The sequence below is a fragment of the Loxodonta africana genome, chromosome 9, assembly GCF_030014295.1.
Source record: "Loxodonta africana isolate mLoxAfr1 chromosome 9, mLoxAfr1.hap2, whole genome shotgun sequence".
Taxonomy (NCBI): domain Eukaryota; kingdom Metazoa; phylum Chordata; class Mammalia; order Proboscidea; family Elephantidae; genus Loxodonta; species Loxodonta africana.
In genome coordinates, this window is record NC_087350.1 from 41487064 (window position 1) to 41513742 (window position 26679).

The 26679-nt window shown below is 41.1% G+C and overlaps 1 long non-coding RNA gene across 5 annotated transcripts; it reads right to left on the bottom strand.

The window, feature by feature from the left end:
- On the bottom strand, positions 1 to 26656 carry LOC135232428 (uncharacterized). Of its 5 annotated transcripts, none has more exons than XR_010322975.1 (5): positions 22924 to 26453; positions 21032 to 21125; positions 14281 to 15157; positions 12973 to 13306; positions 1 to 8629 (listed from the first exon to the last, which is right to left on the bottom strand). It is a non-coding gene; the product is annotated as an uncharacterized LOC135232428 (long non-coding RNA). The 5 variants fall into 5 exon arrangements; XR_010322974.1 differs by having other exon boundaries at positions 14281 to 16400; XR_010322973.1 differs by adding an exon at positions 26460 to 26656 and having other exon boundaries at positions 5 to 8629; positions 14281 to 16400; positions 21032 to 26354.
- Positions 26657 to 26679: the final 23 nt, after the last annotated feature.

Consider the following 26679-nt stretch of genomic DNA (forward strand, 5'->3'; position numbering starts at 1 on the left):
AGTCTATGACACAAAGCAAGATACCTCTGAATTTGTACTAGAAGCAGGGTCAGATTAACCAGTAAGCACGGTATGCACCAGTTTACAGTAAGCAAGGTACACACAAGCTTAATTGTGTTTATTTACAAATCTGTAGTGCACAATTTCACCTATTTTTCACCACACCTTTGATGTAGTAAAACCCATGTGAGGTTGTGCACTACAGATTAGTAGTAAGTACAGTTAAGCCCATGGGTAACTTGCTTATTGGGTAATCCATCCCTGAGTCTAGATGTACAACTGTCTTGGGCTGGGTTCTCCAGAGAAGCAAAACATATATATATAAATACATATATGTATATATATTTTTTCTTTTTTATGTATATATAGATATATATATAAAGAGAGATTTATATCAAGGAAATGGCTCATGTGGCCCCTAGATGTTGTACATCCCAAGTCAGTGAGGCAAAAAACAGGATTCTACCGAACCACGTAGCCACAGAGGCTGGCAAACCCAAGATCAGCAAACCAGAGAGCACTGCCACTGCAGGCAGTGAAGATCAACAAATCTCAAGATGGGCAGGCAAGACCACCAGCAAGCTGCCAGCCCAAGTCCCAAGAACCAGACACCAGATGAACAGGAGCAAGCTGCAGGATCCAGAACAAGCAAAAGCCCTGGCAAGGTGAGTAGGACGGAAGTAGGCAGAGGGCAAACAGATGAAGGTTGAGGGGATGGTGAGCTGCCACAGGCCTCGCCCTCACCAGTACCACTCAGCAGATTCCATCATGTGGGTGATCATGTATCAAAATTCAACAGGGAAGTGATTACAACATTATACAACTGTCAACACACTGAGAATCATGACCCAGCCAAGTTGACATGCAATCTTAACCATCACAGTCCACCCTTTGTCAACTTGGCACCTATACACATCTCCCCAAACCATACATAATCTCTGAATAAAGACAATTACAAAGTCATACTTGTGCCTAACATGATACAACTAACATGCGTACAACTGAAAATGTGCTAGCCCCATTTACATCTTATATTTTATAAGTGAAGAAAACAAAAACATTTGATGCACATGTACAAAACAGAAATGCTCATAACAATTACAGTCCTTGTGTCTGCAACTGGCCACATGGCTGTAACTGGTAGTTAGAACTACCTTCTTCCACCACCCATTCTGTATTCCCTTTGCCCTCAGCAAGCACCTCAGCTGGTCACGGTTCATTGCCTAATGGGGTAACCCAAACCTTCATTCAGAAGGGTCTGAGCCATTAGTAGTCGTGTCAGAATTAGGTTGCTATAGTAGTTTTCCATTGACTTCAATCACAGGGCTTGAGAGTACTAGGAGACGCCCTAAGGGATCTCCTGCATTCCAGACATACTCTTTTTTTACCTCCGTTATGTACTATTAATCCGATTTCCTCTTGGTAATAAGGATCAATCACACCACCCAGTACAGTAACTCCCTTCTTTGCCAGTTGATCCAGAGGCATAAGGAGCCCAAAGTGGACAGGTGGCGTTCTTAGCTTCCCATTCAGTGGAATCAGTGATGTGTGTCCGGGGTGGGGAGCATTTCTCCCTTTGGAATTAAGACCTCTAGACCTGCAGAGCATAATGTCTCAAGGACAGGAAGCAGAAATTGTGCAAGTGGGTCACTAGTGGTAATGTGAGTGGTGCCACTCCCATTTCCACCCCTTGGTTCCTAGGCCCATGAATCCTGGCTATAAGAAATACAGCACCATATGCTGGATGCTGGTTGAGAGCATATACAGCCTTCTAGAGAACATTGCCCCAGTCCAGCAAGGTATTGCCACCTACCTGGTGCCATAATTGTGTCTTCAGAAGGCCATTCCATCATTCTATCAAACCAGCTGCTTCAGGAAGACAGGGAACATGGTAAGACCAGTGAATTCAATGAGCATGGGCCCACTGCCACACTTCATTTACTGTGAAGTGAGTCTCTTGATCCAAGGCAATGCTGTGTGGGATACCATGACCATGGATAAGGCATTCTGTAAGTCCACAGATGGTAGTTTTGGCAGAAGCACTGCATGCAGAGAAGGTAAATCCATATCCAGAGTGTCTATTCCAGTAAGAACAAAACGCTGTCCTTTCCATGATGGAAGTGGTCCAATGTAACCAACTTGCCACCAGGTTGCTGGCTGATCACCTCAAGGGATGGTGCCATATCAGGGACTCAGTGTTGGTCTCTGCTGCTGGCAGACTGGGCACTCAACAGTGGCTGTAGCCAAGGTGGCCTTGGTGAGTGGAAGTCCATGTTGCTGGGCCCATGCATAACTTCCATCCCTGCCACCATGGCCACTTTGTTCATAAGCCCATTGAGCCATGACGGGAGTAGCTGGGGAAAGAGGATGACTGGTTTCCACAGAATGTGTCATCCTATCCGCTTGATTGTTAAAATCATCCTCTGCTGAAGTCACTCTTTGATGGGCATTCACATGAGACACAAATATCTTCACTTCTTTGGCCCACTCATAGAAGTCTATCCACATACCTCTTCCCCATAAATCCTCGTCTCCAATTTTCCAGTCATGTTTCTTCCAAGTCCCTGACCATCCAGACAAACAATTGGCCACAGCCCACAAATCAGTATACAATCACACATCTGCCCATTCCTCCTTTCAAGCAAAGTGCACTGATCAAAGTTCTGCCCATTGAGAGGATTTCCCTCCACTGTCCTTCAGGGAAGTTCCAGAGGGAGGCTATAGTGCTGCCACTGTCCACTTTTGAGTGGTGCCTGCATATCATTCAGAACCATCTGTAAACCAGGCACAAGTTTTCTCTTCTCCAGTCAACCGATCAGAAGGAACTCCCTCATGAGGCCATAGGTGCAGACTGGGAGATGGTAGGTAATATGACAGGAGTGGAGACCATGGGCATTTGGGCCACTTCTTCATGCAACTTACTTGTGCCTTCAGGTCCTGCTTGGGCTCAATCTCGAATATACCACTTCCACTTAATGATGGAGTGCTGCTGTGCATGTCCAACTTCATGACTCTGTGGATCAGACAACACCAAGTTCATGATAGGCAGCTCAGGTCACATTGTGACTTGGTGTCCCATAGTTAAGCATTCAGTCTCTACTAAAGCCCAGTAACAAGCCAAAAGCTGTTTCTCAAAAGAAGAGTAGTTATTTGCGGAGGATGGCAGGGCTTCGCTCCAAAATTCTAAGGGTCTGCACTGTGATTTACCAATAGGGCTTTGCCAAAGACTCCAGACAGCATCCATCTGCCATGGACACTTCAAGCACCATTGGGTTAGCTGGGTCATATGACCCAAGTGGCAAAGCAGCTTGCACAGTAGCCTGAACCTGTTGGAGAGCCTTCTCTTGTTCTGGGCCCCACTCAAAACTAGCAGCTTTTCAAGCCACTGGATAAATAGGCTGGAGTGGCACACCCAAATGAATATGCTGCCTCCAAAATCCAAAGAGGCCCACTAGGCATTGTGCCTTCTTTTTAGTTGTGGGAGGAGCCAGATGCAATAACTTTTCCTTCAGTTTAGAAGAAACACCTTGACATTCCCCACACCACCAGGCTCCTAGAAATTTCACTGAGGTGGAAGGTGCCTGAATTTTTGTGGGATTAATTTCCCACCCTCTAGCATTTAACACACAAATGCTTTACCAATAAGTCCAGAGTCATTGACACTTCTTCCTTACTAGGTCCAATCAGCATAATGTCATCAATATAATGGACCAGTGAGACATCTTGTGGAAGGGAAAGGGATCAAGGTCCCTTCAGACTAAATTATGACAAAGGGCGGGCGAGTTGATGTAGCACTGAGGTAGGCAAGTGAAGGTGTATTGCTGGCCTTGCCAGCTAAAGGTAGACTGCTTCTGATGATCCTTCAAAACAAGTATGGAGAAAAAGGCATTAGTCAGATCAATAGCTGCATACAAGGTACCAGGGAATGTATTAATTTGCTCAAGTAGTGAGGCTACATCTGAAATAGCAGCTGCAATTGGAGTTACCACCTGGTTAAGTTTTCAATAATCCACTATTATTCTCCAAGATCCATCTGTTTTTTGCACAAGCCAATACGAGAGTTGAAAGGGTATGTGGTGGAAATCACCACCCCTGCATCCTTCAAGTCCTTTATGGTGGCAGTAAGCTCTGCAATCCCTCCAGGAACACAGTATTGCTTTTGATTTACTATTTTCCTAGGTATGAGCAGTTCTAATGGCTTCCACTTGGCTTTTCCTACCATAATAGCCCTTACTCCATTTGTCAGGGATCCAATGTGGGGGTTTTGCCAGTTGCTGAGTATATCCATTGCAATTATGCATTCTGGAACTGGAGAAATCACTACAGGATGGGTTCGGGCACCTACTGGACCTACTGTGAGACTGACATGAGCCATGGCTCCATTAACAACTTGACCTACATACGTCTCCACTCTGACTGGTGGGCCACAGTGACCTTTTGTGTCTCCTGGAATTAGCGTCAGTTCAGAGCCAGTAACCAGTAATCCTCAAAAAGTCTGGTTACTTCCTTTTCCCCAGTGAGCAGTCACTCTAGTAAAAGGCTGTAAATCCCTTTGCGGAAGGCTGGGAGAAAGAATAACAGTATAATTTTTTGGCAGTGTATTGGAGTGCTTCCTCAAGGGGACCAGGCCTCCCCTTCGATCAGGGGTTGTGGATCTGTAAACTCGCTCAAGTCTGGGAATTGACTGAAGGGCTGCGTCTCTCTATTCTGGCGATTTGAATTAGACTGGTTGTTCACATGACCTAGAATTCATGTGCTTGTACAGATCATGTAAATATTTAGTACATTTCCTATCTACTTCACTCCTAGGGACACCATGACTAAGTAGCCATCGCCATATGTCCATATGAGTCAGGCTATTCTGATTACTGCTTTGACTCTGCTGTCCATTATGGTAACCATACCACCTTGTCTTTGTCGATTGAGTACTACCACTTGGCCCCTACCATCACAGGCTCCAATCAGCCCATTGTAGTTAGGTGTCTTAATTGAGTTAGGGCAGTTCCCACTGTCAAATCTGACTTACATAAAATAGCAATCACCGCAGCCTTCAAAGATGCTGGGGCTCCCTTCACAAATTTGTTCCTCACCATTGTGGTAAAAACTGTGTCCTCTAGTTATTCCATGTGTGGGTCTGTGGGTCTAACCTGATAAATACACTCTAGCATGCCAATTTCCCTAAGCCTTTGGATTTTTTTTTTTTGGATACTTTCTTCTACAGTATACCAAGGCAGGTCTGGTACTTCAACTTGATTTAGCATAGGCCACCACTCAATCCATGCTTCAGCAACCCAACCCAATAAGCTATTAAATCCTTTCCTAACTTCTTGAGCTGAACCATTGAATGGAGAATCTGTGCTTAGTGAGCCCATATCAATAAACTCAGATTGAGCTATCTTTTTGTTCCTTGCATCATTATCCCACACCCGTAATAGCCATTCCCACACATATTCCCCAGGTTTCTCTTTGTGCATATTAGAAAAGTCAAGCAGTTGTTTCAGAGTGTAGCGTACCTCCTCCTAGGTTACACTTTGTACTTGACTTTTTGGGACTTACTGGGACTTAAGTCTAGTTATAGGTCTAGAAGCCAAAATTGGTGGGAGAATGTCTTGTGAACATTCAGCATTGTCTTGTAAAGCATCTGCCTCAGACAATGTTCCAGGCAATAACTCAGACAAAGGCACTTTAGATGGAGCTGGGTTAATCTCACTAGATGGGAGTGGAGGGGCTAATAGTTCTGTTGGCAGGAGTGATCCAATGGAATTTAGAGGAATTTAGAGGCTCAGTGTCTCCAGCTTCCATATTATCCCTATCCTAGGTTTCAGGATCCCAATTCTTCCCAAACAATGCCCTCGCTTTAACTTCAGACACCTCTCAAGATTGGCAATTGAGTTCCTGTTGTAATTCAGCCACTCTTACAATGAGACTCTGGGTTTGGTTTTCGGCAATATCAGCTCTGCTACTACAAGAAATAGGGCTTTTTTTCAAGGCACAAGTGGAAACTTTGAGGTCATTTATGCAGCCCTTGAGCTTTGACTCTGAAGCCCTGAGCTCATCTCTTTCTTTCACCAGTTCGTCTAGCAAAAGTAGGGCCAACCAACCCGTCTCCCTATAGTTTTCATTACTACAAAATTGTAGAAAGGTGTCATCCATGCAATCACCCAGAGCCTCGCCTTTCACCAATATCTGATCTATTGGTAGTGATATTTTGCATATTTGAATTGCCACCTCATGCCATGGATTAGCAGTGCCCTCTTTACTACTGGAAGCAGAGTCATCAACATCTTTAAGACTAATCAGACCTGAGAACCAATTTAGAAAATTCTTCCTTACAATTCTGTTTCTCTAGAGCCACTCCCGGTACCAAATGTTTTAGGCTGTGTTCTCCAGAGAGGCAAAACATGTGTATATATATAGAGAGAGAGAGACTTATGGCAAGGAAATGGCTCACATGTTCCCTAGAGGCTGTATGTCCCAAGTACATGAGGCATAAAAGAGGATTCTCCTGATGCATGTAGCCACGGGGGCTGGTAAACCCAAGATCGGCAGGCCAGAGATCAGTGCCGCTGCAGGCCATGAAGATCTACGAATCTCAAGATTGGGCCATGGGACTGATGACAAGCCACCAGCCCAAGTCCCAAGAACCTGAGGCTAGACCAATGGGAGCAAGCTGCAGGATCTGAGACAAGCAAAAGTCTGGCAAGGCAAGCAGGAGGAAAGTAGGTGGACAAGGGCAGAGAGATGAAGGCTGAAGGGGCGATGAGCCACCACAGGCCCCGTCCTTGCCTGTATCACTCAGCAGATTCCATCATGGGGGTGATCATGTATCAAATTTCAACAGGGAAGTGATCACAACATTATACATCTGCCAAAACACTGAGAATCATGGCCTAGCCAAGCTGACACTCAATCTTAACCATCACAACAACCTAAGTTTTCCTGGCCACAGAGAGAACTATCCTTAGACGTACTATTTCTTAACCCCTTAGGATGGAAGGAATATTCACAAATCATCAAAGTTCTCTCAAGGCATCAATTTAGAGCCAAGAATGGATGTCAAAATAATAATTCTGTGTTCGTGTTCTTTATTAGTACATATTGCTCCTTTTAAGAGTGCTCTTTCGGTAGGACTGTTACACCCCAAAGAATGAGCTGTTGTTGTTCCACGACTCTCCTTATCACAAAAAGAGCCATGTTCAAAGACTAAAATTAAGCCATCTGTGATGGCGTTGATTTTCTTCTTTTAAACTGATCCTTTTAATGGTAAACCATTAAAATACATAAACAGATTTCCCTTTTATTGGATGCCTTCATCATAAACAAAATTGTGTGTAATCTACACTTGATGAATTGTAATTCTTTTTTAATTCTTTGATGGATTTTGGTGACCACACGGTAGCTTTTCATACAAAATCAAAATGCAGTAGTAAAAAATAATAGTATCATTGACTCTATGTCTATTTCTTTCCATGTTGTTGTTGTTAGGTGCCGTCAAGTCAGTTCTGACTCATAGCAACCCTATGTACAACAGAATGAAACACTGCCTGGTCCTGCACCATCCTTAAAATAGTTGTTATGGTTGAGCTTATTGTTGCAGCTACTGTGTCAATCCACTTCATTGAGGGTCTTCCTCTTTTCTGCTGACCCTGTACTTTGCCAAGCATGATGTCTCTCTCCAGGGACTGATCCCTCCTGACAACACGTCCAAAGTATGGAAGACGCAGTCTCGCCATCCTTGCTTCTAAGGAACACTCTGGTTGTACTTATTCTAAGACAGATTTATTTGTTCTTTGGGCAGTCCATAGTATATTCAATATTCTTCGCCAATACCACAATTCAAAGGCGTCAATTCTTCTTCGGTCTTCCTTATTCATTGTCCAGACTTCACGTGCATATGATGCGATTGAAAATACCATGACTTGGGTCAGATGCACCTTAGTCTTCAAGGTGACATCTTTGCTCTTCAACACTTTAAAGAGGTCCTTTGCAGCAGATTTACCCAGTGCAATGTGTTATTTGATTTCTTGGCTGCTGCTTTCATGGCTGTTGATTATGGATCCAAGTAAAATGAAATCCTTGACAACCTCAATCTTATCTCCATTTATCATGACATTGCTCATTGGTCCAGTTATGAGGATTTTTTTTTTTTTTTATGTTGAGGTGCAATCCATACTGAAGGCTGTGGTCTTTGATCTTCATTAGTAAGTGCTTCAAGTCCTCTTCACTTTCAGCAAGCAAGGTTGTGTCATCTGCATAATGCAGGTTGTTAATGAGTCTTCCTCCAATCCTGATGCCCCGTTCTTCTTCATACAGTCCAGCTTCTCGTATTATTTGTTCAGCATATAGATTAAATAGGTATAGTGAAAGAATACAACCCTGCCGCACACCTTTCCTGACTTTAAACCAATCAGTATCCCCTTGTTCTGTCCAAACAATTGCCTCTTGATCTATGTAAAGGTTCCTCATGAGCACAATTAAGTGTTCTGGGTTTCCCATTCTTCTCAATGTTATCCATAATTTGTTATGATCCACACAGTCAAATGTCTTCGCATTTCTTTCCATAGAAAAGTTAAAAATGCCATTGCAGGCTCTTAAGTGGTTTTTCCTTCCAACCGGGTTCTGTTAAGCCCTGAAAATGAATGACAGAAGAATGAATTATTAATTCCTGGTTCATCGCCAAAGCGATGAAGTTGTCACTGCCAGGGAAAACTTAAGGGACAATGCATTCAAGGCCATGTTATTAAACAAAGGCATTAAGAAACTAACACAAAGTGGCATTCAATGAAAATACCTGTTCAATAAATGAATAAGTGGTGAATTCATGAATAAACAAATGAACTAGAACCAAGCTTCCTAAATCCAACTCTTTGGTTTTACTTTATTCCTAAGAAAATGTGTGTTGGACATTTCAAGATTATGTTATCAATGGCAACCAAAAACCTAACTTGCCCCAACATGGATGTAAGTGGATATCAACTTTTGGGGGACTCAAGTGCAAATGTGGCCAGAACTACTCTTTGTCAAAAATTAAATATTGTCTAAAATTTTGAGAGAAAATATTAAGCTGTTTTTAACTGAAACACATTTTTTACATTTTATTTGATCTCCCTTATAAAGAACATACTTATTAGCATAGAATTAAATTTGTTCAAGTGACACAGGAAGTTATTTTAACTGTATTTTATGATATGCAGAAAAGTTCTCAAGCATATAATATTCATAAAATTGTATGATTGCTAGTATTCACCGAGACTATTTCTGTGCATTAAAAAAGTGCCTGCAAGCCAGCTTTCCACGTTACATTAAGCATATAAGATACACAGGGGCACAAAGTTCATATGCTTAGTTCAATATTCATTTCTTTGCTGTCAGGGGGCAAACGAAATGGGATAAAAAATTTTGTAAAGTCATAATACTCATTGCCATCAAGTCCATTCCGGCTCATAGTGACCCAGTAAGAGAGAGTAGAACTGTCCCATAGGGTTTCTAAGGCTGTAATCTTCATGAAAGCAGACTCGTAAAGTCATACAGTACTCAACATTCACAATCACAAAAACTATAGAAACAATGGATGTTTTTTCAGAAACTTCTATCCGAAAGTATTTTATCCTCCTGTGAGAGATTTTCTGCCTGTTGCTTTTCCCTTTCATTCATTCGAGAATCCCGTTGGTACCATTTCCGTAATGCCGTTTTCACCATCCCACCATGTGGGAAGCTAAGCCTCACCACATGCCTTCTAACATGAAGAAATCACGATAAATAATGCAATTTAGTATGGTGAAAACATAGGATTTTGTAAAATAGAATGTTAAGATGGTCCCGGTAAGTTCCATCTTATAGTAAATTTTATATAAATTAAAAACCAAAACCAAACCAGTTCCCGTCAAGTTGATTCCGACTCAGCGATCCTATAGGACAGGGTAGAATTGCCCCCTAGCGTTTCCAAGGAGCACCTGGTGGATTCGAACTGCCGACCTTTTGGTTAGCAGCCATAGCCCTTAATCACTATACCACCAGGTTAGCTTTCTATAAAATAAATAAATTTAAATGAATTAACAAAACAAAATGTAATTAAAAATACCCGAGCACAACCAAAAAAAAAGCCCTGGCCCAGATGGCTTTACTGCGGAGTTCTACCAAACTTTCAGAGAAGAGTTAACACCGCTACTACTAAAGGTTATTTCAAAGCATAGAAAATGACGGAATACTGCCTAACTCATTCTATGAAGCCACCATATCCCTGATACCAAAACCAGGTAAAGACATCACAAAAAAAAGAAAATTACAGACCTATATCCCTCATAAACATAGATGCAAAAATCCTCAACAAAATTCTAGCCAATAGAATTCAACAACATATCAAAAAAATAATCCACCATGACCAAGTGGGATTTATACCAGGTATGCAAGGCTGGTTTAATATTAGAAAAACCATTAATGTAATCCACCATGTAAATAAAGCAAAAGACAAAAACCACATGATCTTATCAATTGATACAGAAAAGGCATTTGACCAAGTCCAACACCCATTTATGATAAAAACTCTCAGCAAAATAGGAATTGAAGGAAAATTCCTCAACATAATAAAGGGCATCTATACAAAGCCAACAGCCAACATCACTCTAAATGGAGAGAGCCTGAAAGCATTTCCCTTGAGAACGGGAACCAGACAAGGATGCCCTTTATCACCGCTCTTATTCAACTTTGTGCTAGAGGTCCTAGCCAGAGCAATTAGGCTAGACAAACAAATAAAGGGCATCCGAATTGGCAAGGAGGAAGTAAAATTATCTCTATTTGCAGATGACATGATCTTATACACAGAAAACCCTAAGGAATCCTCCAGAAAACTACTGAAACTAATAGAAGAGTTTGGCAGAGTCTCAGGTTACAAGATAAACATACAAAAATCACTTGGATTCCTCTACATCAACAAAAAGAACATCAAAGAGGAAATAACCAAATCAATACCGTTCACAGTAGCCCTCAAGAAGATAAAATACTTAGGAATAAATCTTACCAAAGATGTAAAAGACCTTTATAAAGAAAACTTACAAAGTACTACTACAAGAAACTAAAAAGGACCTACTTAAGTGGAAAAACATACCTTGCTCATGGATAGGAAGACTTAACATAGTAAAAATGCCTATTCTACCAAAAGCCATCTACACATACAATGCACTTCCGATCCAAATTCCAATGACATTTTTTAAGGTGATGGAGAAACAAATCACCAACTTCATATGGAAGGGAAAAAAGCCTCGGATAAGTAAAGCATTACTGAAAAAGAAGAAGAAAGTGGGAGGCCTCCCTCTGCCTAATTTTAGAACCTATTACACAGCCACAGTAGTCAAAATAGCCTGGTACTGGTACAACAACAGGCACATAGACCAATGGAACAGAATTGAGAACCCAGATATAAATCCATCCACATATGAGCAGCTGATATTTGACAAAGGCCCAGTGTTAGTTAATTGGGGAAAAGATAGTCTTTTTAACAAATGGTGCTGGCATAACTGGATATCCATTTGCAAAAAAATAAAACAGGACCCATACCTCACACCATGCACAAAAGCTAACTCCAAGTGGATCAAAGACCTAAACATAAAGACTAAAACGATAAAGATCATGGAAGGAAAAATAGGGACAACGTTAGAAGCCCTCATACGAGGCATAAACAGAATACAAAACATTACCAAAAATGACGAAGAGAAACCAGATAACTGGGAGCTCCTAAAAATCAAACACCTATGCTCATTTAAGTAAAAAGACCACCTACAGATTGGGAAAGAATTTTCAGCTATGACATCTCCGACCAGGGCCTGATCTCTAAAATCTATATGATTCTGTCAAAACTCAACCACAAAAAGACAAACAACCCAATCAAGAAGTGGGCAAAGGATATGAACACGCACTTTACTAAAGAAGATATTCAGGCAGCTAACAGATACAATGGAAAATGCTCTCGATCATTAGACCATTAGAGAAATGCAAATTAAAACTACGATGAGATTCCATCTGACTCCAACAAGGCTGGCATTAATCCAAAAAACACAAAATAATAAATGTTGGAGAGGCTGCGGAGAGATTGGAACTCTTATACACTGCTGGTGGGAATGTAAAATGGTACAACCACTTTGGAAATCTATCTGGCGTTTTCTTAAAAAGTTAGAAATAGAACTACCATACAACCCAGAAATCCCACTCCTCGGAATATATCCTAGAGAAATAAGAGCCTTCACACGAACAGATATATGCACACCCATGTTTATTGCAGCTCTGTTTACAGTAGCAAAAAGCTGGAAGCAACCAAGGTGTCCATCAACGGATGAATGGGTAAATAAATTGTGGTATATTCACACAATGGAATACTACGCATTGATAAAGAACAGTGACGAATCTGTGAAACATTTCATAACATGGAGGAACCTGGAAGGCATTATGCTGAGTGAAATTAGTCAGAGGCAAAGGACAAATATTGTATAAGACCACTATTATAAGATCTTGAGAAATAGTATAAACTGAGAAGAACACATACTTTTGTGGTTACGAGGGGGGAGAGAGGGGGGGTGGGAGAGGGTTATTTACTGATTAGTTAGTAGATAAGAACTACTTTAGGTGAAGGGACGGACAATACTCAATACACAGAAGGTCAGCTCAACTGGACTAGACCAAAAGCAAGGAAGTTTCCGGGATAAACTGAATGCTTCAAAGGTCAGTGGAGCAAGGGTGGGGCTTTGGGGACTATGGCTTAAGAGGACTTCTAAGTCAATTGGGAAAATAATTCTATTATGAAAACATTCTGCATCCCACTTGGAAATGTGGCGTCTGGGGTCTTAAATGCTAACAAGCGGCCATCTAAGATGCATCAATTGGTCTCAACCCACCTGGATCAAAGGAGAATGAAGAACACCGAGGTCACACGATAACTATGAGCCCAAGAGACAGAAAGGGCCACATGAACCAGAGACTTACCTCATCCTGAGACCAGAAGAACTAGATGGTGCCCGGCCACAACCGATGACTGCCCTGACAGGGAGCACAACAGAGAACCCCTGAGGGAGCAGGAGATCAGTGGGATGCACACCCCAAATTCTCATAAAAAGACCAGACTTAATGGTCTGACTGAGACTAGAGGAATCCTGGCAGCCATGGTCCCCAAACCTTCTGTTGGCCCAGGACAGGAACCATTCCTGAAGACAACTCATCAGACATGGAAGGGACTGGACAATGGGTAGAAGAGAGATGCTGATGAAGAGTGAGCTACTTGTATCAGGTGGACATCTGAGACTGTGTTGGCATCTCCTGTCTGGAGGGGAGATAGGAGGGTAGAGAGGGTTAGAAACTGGCAAAATTGTCACGAAAGGAGAGACTGGAAGGGCTGACTCATTAGGGGGAGAGTAAGTGGGAGTATGGAGTAAGGTGTATATAAGCTTATATGTGACAGACTGACTTGATTTGTAAATGTTCACTTAAAGCTCAATAAAAATTATAAAAAAAAAAAAAAAAACCTGAGCAATACTGCATGAATCGATGGTGATTTTTGTAACTCAGCTTAAAATTGAATAAGATTTTGCATATATCTATATCAGAATTTTACATTACAGTTTACAGTGATTTACTATACCATTAATAAAATATTTCAACATATTTGATAGAAACAAAGTACCTTTCCTTCTTATAATACCTCAAAAATAGGTAATAAATGACTACTTGTGTTACAAAGGAGCCCTGGTGGCGCAATTTAATAGCTACTTCTTAGAAACCCTATGGGGCAGTTCTACTCTGTTCTATAGGGTAACTAAAAGTGGAAATCAACTTGATGGCAATGGGTTTGGTTTTCTGGTTTGTGTCACAAATTCCACAATTGCTAAATAATTGCTTATATTTATTAAATCATGCATCAAAGAAACATCCCTATTAATTTATTGCCCAAGATTTTTGCATGATCCCATATGTTGTTAAGAATGAATCATACAATGAAATATCTTTCCTGCGAGTAAAATATACTGTTATAATGCACACACAAAAATTGGTTTGTGTTTAATTAGTGGAGCTTAGTGGATTACATTTAAGAAATCCAAAAACACCGCAGAAAGGGCTGTTGTATGAATTCTAGATCGAAATCTCTGCTCTCTTAATGTGCTTTGTGATGAGTTTCTTAAACATTTCACTTTCTTTTTTAAAGTTAAAAGTCTATCAACTAGTGATTTGTGGCTTTATGCCAAGTTTTCTTTTCATGTACTCTTGAAAGGACAATACCAAATCAAAAACCAAACTCACTGCTGTCGAGTCATTTCCAACTTGTAGTGACCCAATAAGACAAAGTAGATCTGCCCCACAGCGTTTGCAAGGCTGTAAATATTTACAGTAGCAGACTGCCACATCTTTCTCCTGCAGAGCAGCTGGTGGGTTCGAGCTGATGACTTTTTGGTTAGCGGCTGAAAGCTTTAACCACTGTGCCACCAAGGCACTTTCCAAAGACAATGTTGTTGTTGTTGTTGTGAGCTGTTGAGTCAGCTCCAACTCAGTCACCCCATGTACTACAGAATGAAACACTGCCCAGTCCTGAACCATCTTCACAATTGTCAGGCTTGAGCCCATCGTTTTGGCCACCGTGTCAATCCATCTCGTTGAGGGTCTGTTTTTCACTGACCCTCTACTTTACCAAGCATGATGTCCTTCTCCAGGGACTGATCCCTCCTGATAACTTGTCCAAGGTGTGCGAGATGTAGTCTTACCATCCTTGCTTCTGAGGAGCATTCTGGCTGTATTTCTTCTAAGGCAGATTTGTTTGTTCTTTTGGCAGTACATGGTATATTCAATATTATTTGCCAAAACCATAATTCGAAGGTGTCAATTCTTCTCTGGTCTTCCTTATTTATTGTCCAGCTTTCACATGCATATGAGGCAATTGAAAACATCATGGCTTGGGTCAGGCACGCCTTAGTTTTCAAGGTGACATCTTTGCTTTTTAACATGTTAGAGCGATCTCTTGTGGCAGATTTGCCCAATGCAACGCATCATTTGATTTCTTGACCTCTCCTCTGTGGGTGTTGATTGTGGATCCAGGAAAAATGAAGTCCTTGACAACTGCAATATTTTCTCCATTTATCATGATGTTGCTTATTGGTTGAGTTGAGAGGACTTCATAAACTTGCTGAACATAGAAGAAAACAGCAGGTTAAGCCTATCTTTAGAAACATGTGATACGTTATTACTTTCTTTACAAATAATGGTATACTAAAACTTGAAAGAAACTTGGTTCGTAGCAGCCTTAAAATAATAATAACCTGTTTAAATAAATATAATTATACATTCTTGTGCCATAGACCTCTTTATCCCAAGGATAGACCCCATAGCACAATGAGATTTTAATGAGTTTAACCCAAAAAACCAAACTCGTTGCCACTGAGTCAATTCCAACTTATAGCGACCATAATCGTCCATGTAAGTGAGTTCATTCTAAAAAGTAATTTAATTAAAGTGACACTACAGTTTCAGAATTACTAGACTGAAAGGCTGCTTAATGGGAACATTTGAGCTGGTTAAAACTTTGTACCCCTCCAGCACCCAGTTTTCTATGAACTAGCCATTCAATTCACCACCCCCAGTTGCCACCGAGTTGACTCTGACTCGTGGTGACCTCATCGGTGTCAGAGTAGAACTGTGCTCCATAGGGTTTTCAGTGGCTGATTTTTTTGGAAGTAAATCACTACGCCTTTCTTCTGAGGCATCTCTGGGTGGACTCAAATCTCCAACCTTTTGGTTAGCAGTGGAGCACATTAACTGTTTATACCACTCAAGGACTCCAGCAAATATCTATAAATGGAAGACATTTTGTGATTAATTCAAAAATCTAAAAAATGTCTTTCTAACTTCCCATTCCTACCTTTGCCTCCTATGATACATAAACCTTGCATACTTCTATTTCTGGTAATGGTGGGCTACATTGTTTAGTCTAATCTTCTGGATAAAAACAACTAAAATGCTAGAGTCTTTTACATCTCCTCAAAGGAACTGAAGAGTTGTCAAGAGAATAAGGAGGTACCAGGTCAACATCTAAGTGAAAGTGACACCCAGAGAGATAAGTGCAACTCCTGAGCTCCTTAGCCACATTTATCCTGAGAGTATTTACTGATCCAAGTAAATGTCCTTTGATGTTACCAGCTGCACTGCATACAGGGCAAGGTGAGCTAATCCCACTGATCTCCTATTCTTGGGACTTGAGCTAGCAGCTTACCTGTGGTCTTGACTGCTAATCTTGGGATTCATCGATCTTCACAGCCTGTGAGCAACAGCCCTGCTCTCCGGCCTGCCAATCTTGGGTTCACCAGCCCCTGCGGCTACTTGAATCAGGAGAGGCCTCTATCCTGACCCACGGACTTGGGACATTCCAGCCTCTACAAACATGTGAGCCATTTCCTTGATATAAATCTCTCTATGTATATTTATACACTTTACTGGCTTTGCTTCTTTAGAGAATCCAGCCTAAAACAATGGGTGAACCAGAAGTCGCCACCCACATTACCTATCCCCACTCCTAGCACATTGTAGAACATGGGAAATGAAAAGGTAAAGGGGAAATGTCCCTTTTTAAAGTAAGTCTCAACAAACTTCAAAGGATTGAAATACTATAGGACATTTTCTCTATCTGCATTGTGTTTAGTCTAGAAATCAATAGTACAAAGATAATTTATCAATTACCAACATAATCAATGCTTGTGCAACGAACTCATGAAGAAAATGGCCATTGTATCAAGAATGGAGACTATACCTAGGTTCAAAAACACATATTTTATCACTACAGAAGATGAGCTGGCCACAGCTATTGGTAAGTGCCCAACCTTTCAACAGCAGAGACCAGGGGGATCCAGCAACATATCTGGTAGGTTAATTACATTGGGCGCCTTCCATCATGTGGAGGAATTTGATCTATCCCTGCCCCAAATGCTTCTTCCAGCATCACTATCCATAGACTTACTGAATGCTTTAATTATTATCATGGTATCCCATAAAACACTGGGTGGTAGACTTCCAAAGATAGCCGAAATAGTGTCTTCTGTCCCACAGTCTCTTCTGCAATGTGACCTTGGCACCCTCCATGGGACTTTCCCCATCCCCTTGAATCTGAGCTAGTGCTGTGACTGCTTTGACCAATTTAATATGGCAAAACTGATTCTGTGCTATTTCTGGAATAGTCCTTAATTGGTCTGGGTTCCCACCTCCTGCCTCCTGGAAACCAGCTACCATGTGTGCCTCCACGAGACCACCATGCTATGAAAAGCCCTGTAGGATGAGAAGCCACATGAAGAGAGAGGCCAAAAAGCACCAAGGCACTAGACATGTGTGTGAAGAAACAATCTTGAACAGCCAGGCCTGTCAAGCCTTCAAATGATTTTAGCCCTAGCCATTATATTACTGCAACTGCATGACTCTAACAAAAAAAAAATTGCCAGTTGAGTCCATTCAATCCACAGAATTGTGAAAACTAGTAATGAAATGTTATTCTAGGTTACTAAGTTTGGGGTTGGGTTGTTGCACAGCAATAAATAACTAAAACACACTGCTTCTGACCAAGGAACTCATTTTACAACAATAGAAGTGAGGGAATAGGATGATACCCATGGGAGTCACTGATTTTATCATAAGCCCTTCTGAAGCAGCTGGCTTAATAAAACAGTGGATGACCTATCGAAGTCTCAGTTACAGTGCTAGATGGGCAGCACTCCATGGGCTGGAGCGATATATTGGAAGATGGATATGTTATCTGAAGCAGCATCCAATCTATCATGCCATGTTTTCCATAATCAGAAAACCAGTCTAGAGACCAAGGGGGAATGGCTTCTCTTACTATTATCTCTAGCGGTTAACTCACAAATATTCTGCTCACCAAAGCAAAAGCAGACTATGCTAGATTATCTGTTGGCAATTTGGGATCACAATCACTCAGGCATCACTATTACCCCTTTCTAAATTCCCTCTGTAATACAGAAAAGAAGCTGGGGACTACAGAATTCTTCCCCTCTACCATTCTGGAGAAGAGTCTGCCAGTGAGAGCATGAGATTGTGAAAGAAGAAAGGAGAGGCCATTATTTTCCAGGAGACAGTTGCAAGCAGAAGCATGAGCAGACAGCCAACATGAAGTCTGAAGTAGTTTCTGGGTGAGTTACTTGAGAAATACTCAAGTGGTGCTACGGAGAACCAATAGGAGCTTTCCGGAGGTTCTTAAGATTTGCAATAGCTTCTGGGCAAGGTACATTTGCTTGTTTTAGTGCTGAAGGCTGAGAAAGTTGGTGACACATTCCCTGACCTTTGCTACCCCCGCCCTTATGACAGGTATATAAGCCTCTAATTACCTGTATTAAGTTATTTTTACTTAGATTACAGACTGTGACTTCTGTTTTCCTGACAGAACCCTGAGTGTTAAATCTTACCCATTACCTCTAACCATTGCCGTAGAGTCCATTCCAACTCATAGCGACCCTATAGGACAGAGTAGAACTACCCCATAGAGTTTCCAAGGCTGTACATCTTAACAGAAGGAGTGGCTGGTGAGTTCTAACCCACAAACTTTTGGTTAACAGCCCAGACTTACTGCTGCTCCACCAGGGTTCCCTGTACATATTAAAAAAAAAAAAAAAAATCTTACAACATATTAATTCTTGATTCTGCAAATATAACTAAAATACTCAGTCCAGAAAACATCTCAATTTGGCACAACAAAGAACTTCCTTGTGACACAGTAAAGAACACAATAAAGACAGTATGAACAGGAAAAAAACTGGAGTTAGGCAATCAAGCTCATTGTTGACATTCAAGTGACAACAATCCTGAACAGGAAATCACTTTACAAACACTGTCAGGTCGGTGACAGTTATTAGTTTGGCCTTCCTCCGATTTCTGAGATATGTTACAGAAGCTCGTTTCTTCTTAGGGCCTTCACACATACTGTTTCTTTAACAGTGAAGCTCTTGCCCTGCTTTTCACAGGGCTGGTTCCTCCTCATCTTTCAGGTCTCAGCTTCAATATCGCCACTGGAGGTGGGCTTCCCAGACGACAATGTCTAAAGCTGTGCTTACTCCCACACTGTTATCATCCATCACGGCACCCTACCTTTCTCTTTTGTGTCACATATTAAAATTTTAAATTTGTAATTGTCTGTTTCTCAAACTGTCTGTCTGCTCCTTCGGATTGTAAATCCCACAGGAAAGCAAGAACTCTGTCTTACCATTGTATACCCAGCACCTGGCATAATCTCTTATACACAGAGAACTCATTAAAATTTACAGAGCCTTGCCCTTTCAAGGATGGTATTTATCATTCTCCTCCTATGAACCCAATGCATTAACTTTTGCACTGTGTTTTTTGTACTGATGGTGATTTGGGGAATTTATCAGAGAAATTAAAGTGCCTAAAGTCAGAAGACATCAACTGAAGAATTATTCTTTGGCGTTCCTTCCTAAAACTCAGGTAATCAGTGTCTGTAAATACTATACTCCAAAAAAAAAAAAAAAAAAAAAACTCCAAGACAAAGCATAATTCAACATTTTACAAAGAAAAGTCATCATTTCCTCTGGGTGAATTTGTTCTAGTGTTAATTTTGGCAGGTCTCAGAGGAAGCTTAAAACATTGAAGCATGAAGAAATTTAGAAATAAGATGTTTTATTGCAAAGTTTCTCAGCAGAAAAATTAACTTTAAAAAGGAGATGAAAGGAGAGAGGGTATAGCCTTGTCTTACTTTCAGGCAGTTCCTGAAGAGGTTTCAGACTGAACCGCAGTCAGAATGAAGTTCTGACTACATAGACAGAATGAAGCTGCTGTGACCCTTCTAAATTTTCAGCTATGATTTTTGAACCTAAGTCCATGGTTTTCATCACTGTCATATTTACACTGAAACATAGGCACAACATAAGCCAGGAAAAAAAACCCTAAGAATGTAATTTTACCTGGATACTTCTTTCACTTAGTCAGCCATTAACAGGAATAGTACTAAAAACCACAAAAACAAATGCAGAAGCAACAGAAAACAAAATAGATAACTGGGACCTCATAAAAGTTAAATACTTACATTTATCAATAGACTTTATCAAGAGAGTAAAGAGGCAACTTACAAACTGGGAACAAATCTTTGGGAATGATATACTTCTAAGGGTCTAATATCTAAAATATATAGAAAACTTCTACAACTTAACAACAAAAAGGCAAATAACCCAATCAAAAATTGGGCAAAAGACATTAACAGACATTTCACCAAAGAGGATATTCAAATGGCCAATAGACACAGGAAAAGATGCTCAATGTAATTAGCCATCGGGGAGACGCAAACCAAAACCACAATGAGATACCATTTCACTTCACTAGGGTGGCTAAGATTTAACAAAAAAATGGAAAATAACAACTGTTGGAGGGAATATGGAGAAATTGGAACCCGCATCCATGGCTGGAGGGAATGCAAAATGATACAGCTCTAGTGGAAAACAGTCTGGTGGTTCCTCAAAAAACTAGAGGTACAGCTGCTATATGACTCAGTAATTCCACTCCTAGGTATATACCCTAGGTGTCTAATAGAAGTGACACGGACAAATGGACACCCATGTTCGTCGCAGCACTATTCACAATAGCAAAAAGATGCAAACAACTTAACTACCTGCAGTGTGATAGATCACTGTCTTGTGGCCTTTCAGGCCATGGTCTTATAACTCCCACCCAAGTGATTGGGCTGGACTATGCACATAAGGTAATTATAGCCCACCAAAGGGACCATTTATGCCAACCCCGCTAAATTTAAAATGAGCCATCTCAGAGGTGGAAAAGAGAGAATCCCGCCACCACCAAGGAAGAAGAGCCAAGAGAGGAGCATGGCATTTAGACCCAGGATCCCTCCACTGAGAAGCTCCTGGAACTAGGAGACTGAGAGAGAGCTGTAACGCTGAAGATGGTGAGAAGTGGTGGCAGAGAAACGGCAGCAGGAGAGACTGGCAGAAGACTGTGCAGTGGGCTTTCCAGCCCACAGAACAAGAAGGCCGAGTACCTTTTGGCAGGAGGCTTGCAGGAAGAGTAGGGTACCTCCAGGCACAAGGTGGAGCTGGGCTTACAAGGACTCACAAGGACACATCAACTGGACCCTGAGATAAAGACAATAGATGGGACAATCTTAGAAATTATCTTTTAGGGAAGAAAAATGTCTTTTAGGGAACCTTTCATCCAAGCCAGAACACAAAAGACTTTGCACTCTTTTTCTATTAGCATTTATTTAGTGAATGGAAAATTTGCTGGAACCAATGAAGACCCTCCTGACTGTCATTACTGAAACCTGTACCAATGATTGTTAAGAAAGACAATTCAAAATGTAGGATCTCGGTTTCTAGCCAATCTGTGAAAAGATGAAGCTTTCAATGGTTTTGCCCGTTTTGTAGTGTTAATATATACCAATGGCTCTGTATCGTTCCCTGGACTCAGGCAGACATGGCTGTGGCAGCATGCTTGTCTGTTTTCCCATTCTTGTCTATTCTGTAATATTCTGTGGATTTAGGCAGACATGGCTCTGGGAGCATGCTTGTCTGCTTCCCACTTTTGCCTTTTGAATATATGCCAAATAAAACTTTCTTTTTGCTTTACTAAACTTCACGATGTGATGTTTTTACCCTACAACACTTCTAGTCCTTGCCCCTGGGCTGGCGTGCCCATTTAGTCTCGTTCTGTTTTATTGGCCTCCCTAATCTTTGGCTGAAGGATGAACCTCAGGAGTGACTTCATTACTGAGCTAAAAGGGTGTCTGTGGGCAATACTCTCGGGGTTTCTCCAATCTCTGTCAGACCAGTAAGTCTGGCCTTTTCTTTTTTGTGAGCTAGAATTTTGTTCTACATTTTCCCCCAGCTCTGTCCAGGACTCTGTATTGTGATCCCTGTCAGAGCAGTCGGTGGTGGTAGCCAGGCACCAACTAGTTATGCTGAACTCAGTCAGGTGGAGGCTGTGGTATTTATGGTCCATTAGTCCTTTGGACTAATCTTTCCCTCAAGTCCTTGGTTTTCTTCATTCTCCCTTGCTCCAGACAGGGTGAGACCAGTGGAGAATCTTAGATGGCTGTTTACAAGCTTTTAAGTGTCTGGTGTCTTAAAAGCTTGCAAGTGGCCATCTAAGATACAACTAGTGGTCTTTACTCATCCGTAGCAAAAGAGAACGAAGGAAATCAATGTCTCAAAGAAGAAACTAGTCTACAGGTCAGATAGTCTACATGAACCACAGCCTTATCTACCTTGAGACCAGAAGAACTAGAAGGTTCCCTGCTACCACTACCTACCATTCTAATTAGAGCTGTAATAGATGGACCCTGATAGAATGGGAGAAATACATGAAAAAGAACCTCGAATTCCTAACAAAACAAAAACCCCAGACTTACTAGACTGGTTGAGACTGGAGGACTCCCTGAGACTATTGCTCTGAGATACTCTTTAAACTTTGACCCAAAACTAAGCTCTGAAGTCACCTTGTAGCTAATTTACATACTGGCTCAAAAATAATATCACCAGTAAGAACCGTGATCCTTTAAAAAAATCACCTATATGAGACCAAATGGTCAGCAATTACTTCAAAACAAAGATGAGAATGTAAGGGAGCAGGGAAGCAAGATTAGTGAACACAAACAACCAGAATAGAAATGTAAGAACGTTCAATCATTGTGAAGCATGTAACCAATTTCACTATAAACATGGCATTGGGGTGGCGTCTGACCTCCTCTAACTTCGTAAGAGGGAAGAAGAATCAAGATCAACAGCCCAAAGGCTGATTCCTATGAGGCGGAGGTCAGGCATGCCTCCTTTCTTCACCATCTTCACCGATTCTGACACCTACCATCCCTCCCATGACACCCTTTACTTCTCTGCTGAGTTTGATAATTCGCTGCAATGGCCACACAGAACTCACAGGCAATCCTCATGATTATGGGGTTTATTAGGGAAGTAACAGGTTACAGTTCAGGTTCAGAAACACTCAGGATACAGTTCTTCCAACAAGACAGCCTCTTCTCAGCAGTGCCCAGAGGCACATCTCTCTCAGGCACTCAGCCACTTTGCCTGACCTCTGCCCTCCTTGGGCAAATGTTACAAAGTTCTTTTAGCTCCCGATAAGTGCCCAGAGGCACCTCAGTCCGCCAGTAAGCCTCTTCCTGAAGATGCTCAGCTGCAGTTCCATGGGTCAGCAAACCTAGCTCCACCAAGTGCCTGGATGCACCCTACTCTGCCAGCAAGCCTCTTGCCTGAAGGTACTCAGCTTTCTCACTCCATCGGCTGGGAAGTCCACAGCACCATCTCCTGCAGGTGTCTCCTGCTGCCATTTCTCTGCTACCACTTTTCACCATCTTCAGTGTTACAGTCTCCCTCTCTCAATCTCCTGGTTCCAAGAGCTTTTCAGTGCAGGGATCCCAGGTCCAAAGGATGCACTCCACTCCTGGCTCTTCCTTCTTGGTGGTGGTGAGATCCTCTCTTTCCACTTCTAGGAGGGCTCATTATAAGCCTAGCAGAATGGCAAAGCTGACCAATCTCCTTGGTGGGCCATGATTACTTTATTTACATAGTCCCACCCAATCACTTGGGTGGGAGTTATAAGAGCGTGGCTAGAAAGGCCATATAAAAGTGATCCATCGCACTGCACTCACTGAACAACTTCTGTAGAAATTGTTGAACGGGAACCTAAACTGCTGTGTAAATCATCACTGAAAACACAATAAAACATTATTTTAAATAAATAAATGAATGATAAAAACAAGCAAACAAAAAAGGAACCCAAACCCATTGCCACTGAGTTGATTCCAACTCATAGCAACTATATGACAGAGTAGAATTGCCCCCAAGGCTGTAAATCTTTATGGAAGCCAACTCCCATGGAAAAAAAGGAACAGTACTAAGGAAATTTCTAGGACAACTGAACATCTTTAGTGCATGAAAAACATTCATTGCATCACGGAGAGAAGTCCATTTCTCAGCTGATTTCATACGCAGTCCTGGACTGCCTTTTTCTTTTCAGACATTTTCCCCTGTTATTTTCTGAAGATTACCTCATGGGTCTCTTAAGTTTCCATAGTAGGAAGGAAGAAGAGGACAAAGGAAAAGGATGACACCTTGGAATTATCAAATGTCAAAGAAAATAAAACATCACTTAGCAAAAAAAAACCCCATATTCTGCAACTAACATCCCCACTCCTGTGTCCCCGTGGATTCTAATGTCAACATTAACTGGTCATTTAAAGTCACCTTCAGCATTAGCATCTTGAGAACATTTACCTACTTTCTCAGGTTTAAAAAGTTCATGCTTTAACTAGGAGATTAATTATAATTGCAGTATAATTCTCTTTAGAAATGTTAACATTGGCGTTTCACATCAAAAGTTAGTATTTAGTATAGTCTCACTCGTTATATTTATTAGCAATGACACTTTATTAATAAAAATTAATAACACATACATACATAACATATATATAAACATATATGTATACATATATACACATATATATAAAAAAGTGAGATCAGATAAGTATAAAAATAGATGGCATTAGCATCTATGAGTTGTTCTGTCACTTCTTTTTTTTTTAATAGTTCTTAATTATATAGTAAGTCTTGAACTTGGTAAAATAAATCCAAACACCAAGGCAAAGGGTATACCAAAACACTCCTAAATTTAATGTACATTTTTAAAATATATTTATTAATCTTATAGTATTTTTTTAGAATGGTTTTAAGAATTCATGAAAAGATATCAATATTGTAGCTTCTTGAATAATTATGTTTCCCTCCTATTTTCTTGTAAGTTCTTAAATAGCAGACTTTTGAATAGTGGTAAGGTTGATGTTCGGCAAACTATAAGATTTAGTTAATCACATGGCAATATTATCAAAAAGCCTTCAAACTTGATTTTTTCATTTTTTTTAGTGGGGGAAATAACCTTATTCATTAATTACATTAATCACATGGTAAGAACATGTTTAGTACTATTTACACTCCACCTTGCATAATGTTACCATGAGAAAATAGACATCAAATACCAAAAAAATGGAGTAAACACATGCTAGGGATGTAAGTACAATAATACAGAGAAAAGACATGAGCAGATTACATCTCCAGCTCTTCACAAAAGTAATTACCAGAACTGTCATGAAAACCACCTTTGTGCCCTCCATCCTGGCAGGAAGGTATTTGATTTTATGAAATCTTCTTAAGCCTGTCTTGGTTTTCTGCAACTTTGTCTATCTTCTGCTTGCTTCTCTAGAAGCCAGAAGGTCAATGTCAATATGGCAGGTCTAACTTTATAAACACATACACAGGCAACACTGACCACTGGGTATAGTTAATTTATATTTCTCTTTCAACACTTTATACTTTTGCATCCAATAGATGGCTTTTACTTTCACACAAACCCTACTTCAAATGTTACATTAAACAAACCATGAGTTTGCTTTTAAAATACTTTTAAAAGATACAGTCTTCAAGAGTGGAATGAGAGAACTGAACCAAAGGCAGTCAGATTTTTCTATCACAGGAAGGAAAAATCTGATATATGAAAAACTGAATTATGGCATTTAAAAATTCAAATGCACTAAAAACCGGATGCCATTTGCCTACTACACAGTAGAATTGCCCCATAGGGTTTCTAAGGAGTGGCTGGTGAATTCAAACTGCCAACCTTTTGGTTAGCAGCCAAGTTTTTAACCACTGTACCACCAGGGCTCCTCAAATGCACTACAAAGCTAAACATTTATTTACAGCAGGTAAAATAGCTATCAAGAGCAAACTATGTAAGGGCCTTGAGTTTTTTACTCCGCAATTAACACACAGCGTTCAAAGGACACCAAATGTTGTGCAAAATGAGGCACCTGAAGCAGAAAATCTAAAAAGTGTTTTTCAGCCCCTTATATCCAGACGTCAAATAACTTTCCTTTTTCTTTAATGCATTAATTAAAACTTAACTTTTAAATAATTCTATATTTTTGTTGTTGAAAACACAGACAGCAGAACATACACCAATTTAACAACTTCATGTACAATTCAGTGACACTGACTACATTCAAGTTGCGCAACCGTTTAATTTTTTTAAACTGACCGCTCAGAAACTGAAATTGGCACACAGGTACAAAAAGAGGTCACCAACACGGTCAAACAGCGTCTCCGGATCTCGTCATCCCTTCTGTTGGGAAAATAAAACGAAAAGCTCTTAACATGCCAAATGACTATTGTTCAGGAGGACCTGCACCGTCAGTTAAAACTTTCGTCCTCAAGTCCCGGGGCTTGGCTGGCTCCCTGAACAGCTGACAATGGGTGACAGGGGTGCCAGGCCTCGGCTCCGGGGTGAGCGTCTTGAGGACCCTGAGCGAATTACAAAAAAAAAAGGGAAGGGGAATATGTATATAAAATGAGTAAAACATCGGCCTGAAGTTACTTTTCCAACGAAATCTGCTATTTTTTGCTTACGGGGGCGCCAAGGCGAGGCGGGATCCGCGAGCGCCCCTGCGCCCGCCTGGAGCCGCTGGTGGCACCAGAGTAGGACACCGCTAGCGCCGCTCTGCACCTCGCTCAGCTACCGCCCCGGGACCGCTCCCAGTCCTCGAGCCTAACTGCAGGAACGACCCAGTCGCCCCCAGCCCCAACAGGAACCACACCCCAGCCGCCGGCGGACTGACCCGGAAGTGCT